Source organism: Cervus canadensis, chromosome 29, assembly GCF_019320065.1.
Source record: "Cervus canadensis isolate Bull #8, Minnesota chromosome 29, ASM1932006v1, whole genome shotgun sequence".
NCBI lineage: Eukaryota > Metazoa > Chordata > Mammalia > Artiodactyla > Cervidae > Cervus > Cervus canadensis.
Genome location: NC_057414.1, coordinates 34561973 through 34575345, shown reverse-complemented (window position 1 = coordinate 34575345; position 13373 = coordinate 34561973). Strand labels below are relative to the sequence as shown.

The window sequence follows — 13373 nt, the reverse complement described above, 5'->3', positions numbered from 1 at the left end:
TGACAATTTTCACATTACTAATTGCCAGGGAAATAGAAATAATACACAATGACATGCCGGTGCACACCCACTAGAGTACGAATTCAAGGAGCAAACGAACTCTCACAAATATTTGTTAGGGCTATAAAATGACACAACTATTTTGGAAAACATTTTGACAGTTTCTGATAAAGTAAACATATACTTATCATATAACCCATCCTTAGGTATTTGCCTGAGAGAAATAAAAGCTGTCCACAAAAAGACTTGCACAAGAATGTTTATAGCAGCTTTATTCATAACTGCCCCAAACTGGAAACAACCCCCAAATCCATCAGTCATAGAGCAGATAAGCAGATTGCCATATAGCTATATAATGTGGTCCTGGTTTAACAGTAAAAAGCCACAAACTATTATATACACAATTATCTGGAGGAATCTGGAAAACTTGCTGAGTGAAAGAAGCCAGACACAGAAGACTACATAACGTGTGATTCTATTTCTATGAAATTCTAGAGCAGGTAAAAAAGAAAACTACCTAGTGATAGAAAGGATTTTGGGGTGCCTGAGCACAGTGGGGTGGAGAGTTATCTGCAAAGGAGCAGAAAGGAAGTTCTCAGAGGTGAGGGGATAGAAGTTTTCTGTATCTCGATTATGGCAGTGGCCACAAAGGTCATACATTTGTCAAACTCAAAGTGCTAACTACTCCTTTACTTATTTATTTATTTTTCTTTTGGCCACACCAGCTGTGCAGTATACAAGATCTTAGGTCCCTAACCAGGGATCAAATTCCCGCCCCCTGCATTGGGAGCTCTGAGTTCTAACCACTGGACCGCCAAGGAAGTCCTGCCACCATTTTAACATGGTTGCCTGGCAGTATATGTAAATTACACCTCATTAAACTTAGCACCGTTGGCAGCATGTGGTAAGCACTTCGAGAATGTGCTGAGATTTGTGGTGAAATCGTAGTAGGATGGGGAGACTTCTCTTTCCTGCCTGAAGAACTGGAACTGCAAATTCCCCAGTGGCTTCCCAACCCCTTGAGAAGAGAGACAGCGCTGTCAGTGGGAGTTTGGAGGCTTGGGCCTCATCTGCCTCTGGAATCTGTCCAAGCCAGTTAATGCTTTGAGTCTCCCTTTAAAAAAAATAGATTGAGTTTTATGTGCCCTAAGATTCCTTCCAAAATAAAATGTCCAATGTTCTGTTATCAGACATATTTATTACAAATAAGATCTGTGAAAGTAATTTAGTTTCCACATTTCTTAATCCTTTTCTCTTATTTAATGCCTTGTGATCCTGGACACTCTCTCTGCCAAACTCCTTTCCTCTTACAACCAAAATTTTATTTACTTATGTCCCATTTCCTTAGTGTTGCTAAGCAACAGGAAAGAGTCCATTGATCCACTGTTACTACGGAACATAGCTCGTCCAAGCTTTGTGCCTTGAAGCAACAACTTAACGTTTACCTTGCTGTGAGCCTACAGCTTGGGCAGCAGGACAGCTCACCTCTGTTCCCCTTAGCAGCAGCTGGGGCAGCTCACTCTTGTGCCTGGAGTCTGGACTGGGAGGTCTCAGACTCTGGAGGTGGGAGCAGTGGGGACCCCGAGCACCTCTCTCTATGTCCATGTGTTCTTGCCATGTGGACTTTCCGGCCGGGTAGCTTCTAAGGAGCTGGATTTCTTACATGTTGACTCCATGCCCCAGATATGCACGGTGAGAGAAAGAGACAAAGGTAGAGAAACAAGAGACAGACAGACAGAGATAGACAGAGATAGAGACAGAGAGACAGAGAAGGCTCACCCTCTGAGAGAAGCTGTGTTGCCACCCCTCCCCTAGTTTGAAAAGTCACAGAGTTGTCGGTTCTACCTAATTATGGTCATCAGATCAGATCACTGAGGCTGGTCTATGTGCACGTGAAGGCTTCCCTGGTGGTTCAGATGGTAAAGATTCTGCCACAGTGTAGGAGACCTGGATTCAATCCCTGGATCAGGAAGATCCCCTGGAGAAGGGAATGGCTACCCACTCCAGTATTCTTGCCTGGAGAATCCCATGGACAGAGGAGTCTGGTGGGCTATAGGGTGGTAAAGAGTCGGATACGACTGAGCGACCGGCACTCACACATTCACGTGAAGGGGGATTAGAGGCCACCACTTGATGATAACAGTGTTTAGGAACCCAAGGGAGTTTTAACATCATGGCCAACTAGTCTGAGTCAAGGTTTTATGGATGATAACATGGCTTAAGAACGGAGTTCCCACTTCTCTCTCACGGTATTGGCTTGTCGAGGTCACTACTGTCGTACCTCAGAGGACTGGCACTTCTAGTGCTCTGATGGGCCCTGTGGAAGGTAGAATCCTTGGATCCCTGAATGCAATGAATAATTTTTCCTTGTGTACCCCTCAGCAGTCAACTTGAAGGAATGTGTGTGTGTGTCAAGTCACTTCAGTCGTGTTTGACTCTGCGACCCTATGGACTATGTAGCCCACCAGGCTCCTCTGTCCATGGAATTCTCTAGGCAAGAATACTGGAGTGGGTTGCTATGCCCTCCTCCACGGCACCAAACCCATGACTCTTATGTCTCCTGCATTGGCAGGCAGGTTCTTTACCACTAGTGCCACTTAGGAAGCTGGAAGGAATGGTTTGCAACAACCTCAGTCCTGCCTGCAGCTGGAAGGGAAGGGCAGGCTGATGACTATGTCCTGACTCAGTGGAGGGTCAGTGAGAAACAGATTCATTCAGACTCTATCAACCAATAACCTACCAAGGAACAGGTGAACAGTTCTGAGGGCAGCCCCTCATACAGTAAAAACGGCTCATTCTATGACTAGAGCTAAATGCACAGAGCAGATATCTGCGTAAATGCAACACATTCTTGACCTGGAGCCAAATAGCAGGACCTCAGACTCCTCACGACGTGGGTCTGCTGAAGTTGTCACACTCTGCCACCCCAGCCCCAGAGGAGAGTCTGTATCCCACAGCTTCCGAGATCACTGCCCTAAGGCTTCCTTCCAAGGAGAACCTTTATAATCATAACTTAATTTTAAATATTCATGTGATATTTGTATCCTATACCATAATCTCTCTGTTTATTTTAATACAAAATGAGGACTTCCCTGGCGGTCCAATGGTTAAGACTTCACCTTCCTTAAGTCAGACAGAGAAGGAGGAATATCATATGACATCCCTTATATGTAGAATCTAAAAAGAAATGACACAAATGAACTTACAAAAAAGAAAGAGACTCACAGACTTGGAGAGCAAACTTATGGTTACCAGAGGGGGAGAATGGGGGGAAGAGATAATTAGGGAGTTTGGGATGGACAGGTACACACTGCTCTATTTAAAAGGGATGACCAACAAGGACCTACTGTATAGCACAGGGAACTGTTCAATGTTATGCAGCAGCCTGGATGGGAGGGGAGAATGGATACATATATGTGTGTATCTGAGTCCCTTTACTGTTCACTTGAAACTATCCCATTGTTGTTAATTGCTTATACCCCATACAAAGTAAAAAGTTGTTTTTTTTTTTTAAAGACTTCACCTTCCAAAGCAGTGTGTGAAGGTTTGATCCCTGGTTCAGAAGCTAAGATCCCACATGCCTCCCAACCAAGAAACCAAAACATAAAACAGAAGCAATATTACAACAAACTCAAATAAAGATTTTTAAAAGTTCTCATTGAAATAATCTTTAAAAAAATAAAAAAAAAATAAAATGAATGTGATTTTACTCAAAATCACAAAAGTAAAATTGGTGCCCTGAGAAGATGAGCTGTGTGTACTCTGTGATTGTTTCCTAGACACACCCAGGTACTTCTTGGACTTGAGAAGAAAAGGAACTGTAAATTCCATCTGAAAATATAATTTTAAAGTCTAAGAGAATTTTTTTTATGCATTCTGGTTTCTTACTAAGAATGTAAAAGGGAAAAGAACCAAGTTCATGGTGACAGTCTCCACTTAGTTCCCAGCCGGCAGCACGACCTTGCCAAGCATGTAGCTGAGCCACCCTGGAGGAACTATTTCAGCCCCAACTGATGCATGTGCAGTAGAAATCAGGTGTTTAAATGAGCCCTGCCCAAGCTGAAGGTCCGTAAACAAAATCAAACACTGCTGTTTAAGCCACTAAGCTATGGGGGTATTTATATTACATTACAATAGATAGTGAACAATGACCAAAGAGCTTGGAACAGATATTTCACAAAGGAAGATACACAAAGGACCAATAAGTACAAGAAAAGACTAACATCATTAGTCATCAGGGAGATAAACATTAAAACCACAGAAGATATCACTATACATCCATTAGGATGGCTAAAATTAAAAAAATAAAGTAAAAACTGACCTAGACCATGCACTGGTAAGGATACAGAGGAACTGAAATGAATGCTCACACTTTGCTGAAAGCAAATGGTACAACCACTTCCAAAAATAGACAGTTTTTTAAAGACTTAATTTTAAACCAGCAAGTTCACCCCTAAATATTTACCCAAGAGAAATGAAAACATATGTCCACCAAAAATGTACACAAGAATGTTCCCAGAAACTTTTATCATGACAGCCCAACTGGATACAGTCCAAACATGTATCAACTAGAGAATGGACACACAAATCGTGGTATTATTATAGAATAGTAAATACAACCAAATACAATAAAAAGGAATAAACTATTGATACAAGCAATAACATCAATGAACCTAAAAATGATGAAGTCAAGATATCCCCAGTTCAGTGGTTCAGTGGTCAGCCCTTCCCCTTCCAATGCAGATGACACGGGTTCGATCCCTGGTTGGGGAACTAAGATCCCACATGCCTCTCCGCTAAGAAACCAAAATATAAAACAGAAGCAACATTGTAACAAATTCAATAAAGACTTTAAAAATGGTCCACATCCAAAAAATTCTTGAAAAATATGATAATGAGGGAAGGAGATCAGATACATAATGATGCCTACTTTCTAAGTCCACTTATATGATATTCAAGTGTAAGCAAAACTAATCAAGTAAGTAGTTTAAAATCATGATCCTGTCTGAGACAATCTGGTTTCTAGAACTTGTGATCTTAGCCATGATGCTATATCTGTAAATCCATGGACAAAGATTTTGAAGAAGATAATGATTTACCCTGTGTTATATGAGTGGTGAGTTCCTGGGGAAGAGGGAATAATTAAGAGATAATTGAGGAGAAGTGAAATAGAACTTTGTTTTTGCTCTCTCTATATCTGGTTATTTCAAAATTTTTAAATGAGCATGTGTAATGTTAAAAAACATTTTTTTGAGTGTAATTTACTTACAGTAAAATGCACAAGTCATAAGTGTATATTTTGGTGAATTTTGTGACAAATATACATTCATGTAAATGACACCTCAATGTCACCGTTGCCCAGAGGTAGCCACTCTTCTAACTGAATGCCAGAACAAAAGTGAGCACAATTAGAAGAAAATGCCACAATCAAACATTCAGCATTATAAAACTTCGCAATGCATGGCAACAAGTAAAAGTGATCAGGTATGCAAAAACATAGAAACACATGGCTCCTACAAGGAAACAGTCAATAGAGGCATAATCAGAAAGGACAGAAATTAAAAAACAAAGACTTTAAAATAGCTATTATAAATATGCTTAATATGCTCAAGAAGAAGTGGGAAACATGAACATGATGAGAAGCCAAAAGAAAGGTTTTTAAAAGAGAGAGAGTCTGAAAAGGAATTTCTAGAAATGAAAATTAAATCATCTGAAACAAAGAATATACTGACTAGATTAACAGCTGATTAGATGCTATAGAAGAACAGATTAGGAAATGATCAGAAAACACAGTTACAGAAAATGTTTAAATGAAGTACAGAAAAGATTGACAAAAAAATAAAATAATATATAGCACCTATGGAACAATATCAAAGAACTCTAACTTGTAAAATTAGAGCCCCAGAGAAGAAGATGGATATGTGAAGAAATAATAATAGCTATAAGTTTATCCAAATGTAGTGAAGATGATAAGCCCATATGCCAAAAAAAAAAAAAAAAGTCTGTGGAACCCAAGCAGAAAAACTATAAGGAAAACCATGCCAAAGTAATTACAAATTGCTAACAAAACAGAGACAAAAAAAAAAAATCTTCAAAACAATCAGAGATAAAAGGTAAATTACAGAGTAATACAGACAAACACAACAGCAGAATTCTTATGATAAAATATGCAAGCCTAAAGGAAAGAGAGAAATATCTTAAAATGTTGAAGGAAACTATTATCATAGAATTGTATCCCCAGAAAAATTGTCTTTTAAAAATGAAGACAAAATAGAGAATATTAGAGATGAAAAAAATATTTCACATAAATAAAAGCTGAAGGGATCCATCAACAGCAGACCTGCATGAAAGATATTAAAAAAGCAAAACAAAAAACTTTGCACACACTAATGAAAAATCAGAGGGACTTCCCTGGTGGTCCAGAGGTTAAGACTCCAAGCTTCCATTGAAGGGGCGTGGGTTCAATCCCTGGTTGGGGAACTAAGATCCCCCATGCTGCATGGCGCAGACAAAAGAAAAAATCAGAGACTGTCAGACTGGATTTCAAAAGCAAGACACCTACAAGATATTCTTTCATGTGCATGTGTGCTGCATCCTAAGTTCCTTCAGTCATTTCCGACTCTTCGCAATCTTTTGGACTGTAGCCCACCAGGCTCCTCTGTCCATGGGATTCTCCAGGCAAGAAGACTGGGGTGTCTTGCCATTTCCTTGTCCAGGGGGTCTTCCTGACCCAAAGATCGAACCTGAGCCTCTTATGTCTCCTGCATTGGCGGGAAGTTTCTTTAGCACTGAGCCACCCAGGAAGCCCATTCTTTCATGTATAAAGATATTTTTTAAAAAGTTAAAACTAAGAGTATGGAGAACTAGTACCATGCAAAAACTAATAAACGGAAATCTGGAGTGACTATAATATCAGACAAAGTGCAATTGTGGCAGGGATCACTCTATAGTATATACAGATATTGAATTGTACATGTTGTACACCTGACACTTTTATAATAATACTAATAAAAAGGATTATCCATCTAGCAACAGCAGAAAACAAAATCTTTTCAAATGTACACACAACATTCACAAAGAAAAGACTATATTCTGGATCATAAAACATGTCTCAGTAAATTTAAGGGAATTTAAATCATATGAAGTATGTTCTCTGATCATAACAAAATTAAAAATAGAAATTAATACCAGAAAGATTCCTGGAAAATCTGCAAACCTTTAGAAAATAAATAACTCAAGACCAAACTTAATCATAAGAGAAATTAGAGAACACTTTGAACCAAAACTAAAATGAAAATATATCAAAATGTGTGGGATGCAGCCAAAGCAGTACTTAGAGGGAAATTTATAACTTTAAGTGCTTGTATTTGAAAAAGTCTCAAATCAGTTATCTAAGTTTCCATCCTAAGAAACTACAAAAGAAAGAGCAAATAAATATAAAGCTCATATGAAACTTATACCTCAATAACTCTGATAAAAATTTCTTATTCCATGTTGACTTTGACCTGATAGTTTATCTTAAATCATTTCTTTTTCCTGTTGCTTTTCTTTTCTTCATAGCTATAGATCTTTTTATAAATAACAGCCTTGTTGAAAAAAACATATAACTATATACAAGGGCATATTAACTATATACAAGGGCATACATAAGGAATTTCTGAATTTTATGGTACAAATTGCATCAATGAGTGACCATATATTAAGCCCTTACCATCTGCCAACCCTTGCACATGTGTTGTTTCATTTAATAACCAGGCTATAGTGGATCCCTAGGGGATTTTGATGGCTTAATTTATGATCCCCAGAAGCCGCCATTTAAACATCCATCTCCTGCAGAATTGTTGGATTTGGTTTATTTTCTCTGTTTTGTGTGAATATTTGTTTTCATCACATAAGAAACCATCTTGAAAAAGCCCCTCATAAATCTCGGTGTGTATGAGATCAACTGGCTTTAATGAATTATGAGATCAAGTAGACGGTCTGGAAAACAGCCAGCATGTTTAAAGAAGAGATGGGGCAACCCACTGCAGTATCCTTGCCTGGAGAATCCCCACAGACAGAGGAGCCTGGCGGGGTACAGTCCATGGGGTCACAAAGAGTCGGACATGACTGAGCAACTAAGCATAGAACACAAGATACAGAGCAGGGGTGGATTTAGTCCCTCTGAGTATTCCTCAGACTCAGTCCCTACATGATACAACAGCAGTGAGCTACGGAAGATGAAGGTGTGAAATGCAGAGCCCAGAGAGGACAGCACACTCCACCCCACACCCCCAAGTGGTCAGGAGCTCACATTTTTCCTAGCAGTCCCAAGGTGTCTCCTCACCTCGTTCTCACTTACGTTCAACTGTGGTGAGCGTCCTCCCTGTGGGACAGCCGCTTCCCTTTCTTTGGTTCTGTCTGGGGACACCGCTCTCTAGATTCATCAGGTGGGCTTCCTAGGTGACGCTGGTGGTAACGAACCCACCTGCCAACACAGGAGATATAAGAGACACTGCTTCAATCCCTGGGTCAGAAAGATCCCCTGGAGGAGAGCATGGCAACCCACTGCAGTATTCTTGCCTGGAGAAGCCCATGGACAGAGGAGCCCAGCGGGCCACAGTCCATGGGGTCGCACAGAGTCGGGCATGACTGAAGTGGCTTAGGACACACACAGAGAGACCAGTTAGCGTGCTCACCCCAATATTAACAAACATCACAGGTCTACACAGAGGAATTATTTGTTTACTGGTGAACTAATCAGAAGATATCACTACAGCTGGGGATCTTCCCCCGAATGAAAACGAAGGTTTGAGAATTATTCTTTTTCAAAGGTCCATTCTAAATTATGGGGCTGTAATTCCATCTTGAAGGCTACTTGTGGGTCACGCTTCACTTCTCGTGGTTTATGACTTCAACCCAGGCCCTTGATGGAATTATAACCCAACAGGCACAGAGACTGCTATTTATCATCTGTTTATTTTACAACAGAGCATCTAGTATATTTTGGTTTTATGCTCCTGGAGAAGACAAGCAGGGAGGAGGAGATAAAAGAATTGAACCCAGGCTACAGCCATGTCCACCCAACTTTAAATCCTTGAGATAAAAAGGCAGACAACAGTCCAGACATGTTATCGAACAGATACCTGGAAGTCTCTTCTCTGGGTCACAGTGGAAATAAAACGTCCAAAGGACTGTTTGGTGTCTCTTCTGGGCGGAGCAGCAGAGCTCAGCAGGCAGACAAGAGGGTGGCCATCCTGCCTCCCTCCTCTCCACCCCACCCCTGCCTCTGTCTGCTCTGTGCCAACAACAAGCTCTTAGGCGGGAGGCTGCAAGCGCACAAAAAGCTGGGTCAGGGATCAGGCAGGGTCACTGGGCACTCAGGCCTTGGATTTGGCCGCTGGTCCCCACGGTGTGCTGGGCGTGGACACCCCTTTCTCTTTCCACGCTGTCCCCAGGCTCTACCGCACACTTGGCCCTGGGCCTTGGCAAACATTCTAATTTGATGCATAATTAATGTAACAGTGATTCAAGGCAGAGAGGCTTCTGGGACTAATTAGTGACCTGAATCTCCATGGTAGCCTGCATTCCATTCTTATCAGTGCCGGGAAGAGCTGCACTCCCTGAAACAATGTCTCCCACTTACGACTGCAACACAGCCAAGAGGCAAAGATCATCTTCCCCTTCACTGTGCACAGATTCCAGCAGTGTGTGATCACGTCCCACGGGGACTGCACTTCCCCTGGAAGAGCCGCATCGAATTAGTCCCTCGTGAACTTTCAGGTTTCTATGTGGGCCTAGGGAGCTTTCGTCGCAGGTGGAGAAATAAAGACAGTCAGCAAGGGCTTGTTGACCATTCACAGAATGGACAGCATTGTTCTGGGGGTTGGAGAAGCTTGAAAGAGAATGGAAGCCTCAGCTCTCTTTCCAAAGACCTTGCAGTAGGATAATGAAGCCCACAGTGATGAGAATAGATGACCTGTGATTTCTCCTTCCTAACTTGATCCCCCATTTGTCTGAGCTTGCATGGCTCCCAGTGTGCCAGCCATATACAGAGGAGAAGTTCAAAGTCAGAGTGACCTCAGCCCAGGAAAGTCAGGGGCACCGCAGCAGTGATGGTTTCACTGCCTCCCTCGCCCCCTGCCCCCACCAGCTTCCTGGAGCTCTTTATCCCCATCAGAACCACTGCATTTCAGCTCACTTGCTCAGGCCCAGCCTGATGAAGCCTAGAGTCAGCAAGTTGTGGACATGGATTGTGGGCCAATCCAGTCTGACCACTCCTTCAATTCATGTACACATGTGGTCCGTGGCTGCTTTCACGTGACAATGGCAGAGTTTAATAGTTGCAACAAGCATGGGATGACCCACAAGTCCTACAACATTTACTATTCAATCCTTTGCAGAAAAGTTTGCTGACCCCTGCTCTAGACCATCAAAAACCACCCAGCAGGTGGGTGATCTTGGCTTCAGTCTTAGTGTCTTAGAATTCTTTTTTAAAGAGTGAGCTATTCGAGAGTCCCTTGGACTGCAAGGAGATCCAACCAGTCCATCCTAAAGGAGATCTGTCCTGGGTGTTCATTGGAAGGACTGACGCTGAAGCTGAAACTCCAGTACTTTGGCCGCCTCATGCAAAGAGTTGACTCATTGGAAAAGACCCTGATGCTGGGAGGGATTGGGGGCAGGAGGAGAAGGGGATGACAGAGGATGAGATGGCATCACCAACTCGATGGGCATGAGTTTGAGTAAACTCTGGGGGTTGGTGATGGACAGGGAGGCCTGGCGTGCTGCGATTCATGGGGTCGCAAAGAGTCGGACACGACTGAGCAGCTGAACTGAACTGAACTGATGGACCAAACCAAGAACAATGACTTAACAAAATGTATCATTTTTAGCCTCTACTCAGGATTAAGCAGTGACCAAGTGCCTGTTTGATAAACACATAGGTGCTACTTTCTATACATCAGGCACAACTCTAAGCCCTATACCTACCTGAACTCTTTTCATCCTTACTATCACCCTATCAAGTTGGCATCACCCCCCGCCGCATTCGCAGATGAGAAAACTAAGATGCAGAGAGGATATGTTACCCACAGCTGTATAGCTAATAGCAAGTGACAGAGCCAGGATTTGAACCCAGGAAGCCTTCAAGTTCATTCAGACAAACCAGGACCTTCAAGTTCATTCAGCAAACTTGCCAGTCAGAGCCTGTTTTTATGACATTCCCCAAAGCTGGGGTCGTAACATCTAGCCTGGATCTTTATGGGCTAATCAAATTTTCAGTGTCAAATATATTACTATAATTCAATGTTGGTAAAGGTGCAGTGAAATGGGTACTTTGGTACATTTTATATCAGTTCAGTTCAGTTCAGTTGCTCAGTCGTATCCAACTCTTTGTGACCCCACAGACTGCAGCACACCAGGCTTCCCTGTCCATCACCAACTCCCTGAACTTGCTCAAACTCATGTCCATCGAGTCGGTGATGCCATCCAATCATCTCATCCTCTGTTGTCCCCTTCTCCTCCTTCTTCTCCTTTTATATAGATTTCTCTATATATTTTTACAATTATCTGTTTTAATTGGAGGCTAATTACTTTACAATATTGTAGTGGGTTTTGCCATACATTGACATGAATCAGCCATGGGTGTACATCTGTTCCCCATCCTGAACCCCTTCCCCATCCCATTTCTCAGGGTCATCCCAGTGCACCAGCCCTAAGCACCCTGTCTTGTGCATCGAACCTGGACTGGGGATCTATTTCACGTATGATAAAATACATGTTTCAATGCTATTCTCTCAAATCATCCCACCCTTGCCTTCTCCCACAGAGTCCAAAAGTTTGTTCTTTACATCTGTGTCTCTTTTGTTGTCTCATATACAGGGTCATCATTACCATACTTCTAAATTCCATATATATGTGTTAATATACTGTATGGGTGTTTTTTTTTCTGACTTACTTCACTCTGTGTAACAGGCTCTGGTTTCAGCCACCTCATTAGAACTGATTCAAATGCATTCTTTTAATAGCTGAGCAATATTCCATTGTGTATATGTACCACAGCTTTCTCTATATATTTTTATATAAATTTCTCCTACATTTTATATAGATTTGTAAATTGATTTTGGAAAAGAATTTTATTATGTTGCTCAAGTGTATTAAAAAGGATTAGGTCCCCAGTCTATGTTTAAATAATAACCCAACACACAGAGAAAACTTTCCAAGCTATGATATTTATTGTGACAATATTTGTCACATGGAAAAATTAGGAAGTATACAATAGTAGGTAAATGGTTAAATGAACTCATGGACTATTATCTTACAGAGCATAACTGTGTATATATGTAAAAAGAGACTAGAAAAACTATATAAATGTTTGTTGAATGAACTGAATAACAACAACAATTCCAGAATGTTCTCCACGGATCATATTTTCACTTGGCAAAAGAAGGACCCAAATTCAGTTTGGAAAATATGGTCGCTGGAGAGTCATGTGGTCATGCGGTCATGAAATCTGGAAGTTTCTACCAATAGCTCACTTAACTGTTACATGGCTCTAATGGTTAAAGAAATCTGCCTTCTCAAACTTCCATCCATTCTCAGCAGGCTGGGAGGTGAGATGACCAGAACAAAACCCGTATAAACCAGGACAGATGCGTAAGATACTTCAGCCTTAACAGTTCTCCTAACAAAAGCGTCATGTGCTAATCGCTGTCACTGTTAATGTGTGAAGTTATTTTTGAAAATATTTTCTATTTTGGCACTTTAGGCGGGGGCTTTCTATTTGCTCTTCTCCGGACCTGCCTTCCTCATCTGGAACTCGGATTTGCGGTTTAGAACTTGAGACACTGTCCGTATTTCACAGTGCTTGAGTCTAAATATTCTTCCTCATAAATGAAGGCAAATGACTGTTTTCTTCCTCCTCTTGCTGAGTGTTTTCCTAGATTGTGTTTTTCACTGTTGACTGATGTTTTTTCCTTGCGTTATGATGGGTGAAAGCCAACTGTACACATTGCCAAGTGCAGCGTGGTTGGGATCCGCCAGGGTAGGGGGTGGGAAGGAAACCTCGCTTCTTGGATGATGGTGATGTTTGGGCACTATTATGAGTGATTCACATACGTTCAGTGTGGGAGCTGGAGCTGAAGGGAATCTCACGGGGTGGGTGTGAGGCCGCTGGTCCATCCCAGGGGCTGGGGACTTGATCTGTGTTTGATTTCTGCAATGATTTTTTGGCATGACTCTGTGAGGCTGTACATAGGTATCAAAGCTCTCAGGCTCTTAAGAGACATCTACTTTTAAAGTTACATATGTGCAAATTTCTGGTTATTCCTCCGGGTGAGTGTCAAATGGAACAAGTACAAAGACATACATTTGGGATGAAATGATTGTTTCATCAA

At 41.6% G+C, this 13373-nt stretch overlaps 1 long non-coding RNA gene across 1 annotated transcript in view; it reads right to left on the bottom strand.

The window, feature by feature from the left end:
• The window catches only part of LOC122431254, a 200143-nt gene that overhangs the window by 12980 nt on the left and 173790 nt on the right, over positions 1–13373 (bottom strand). Inside the window, exon 6 of the long non-coding RNA XR_006266470.1 lies at positions 8327–8467. This is a non-coding gene — a long non-coding RNA (uncharacterized LOC122431254). The remainder of the gene's footprint in view (positions 1–8326; positions 8468–13373) is intronic.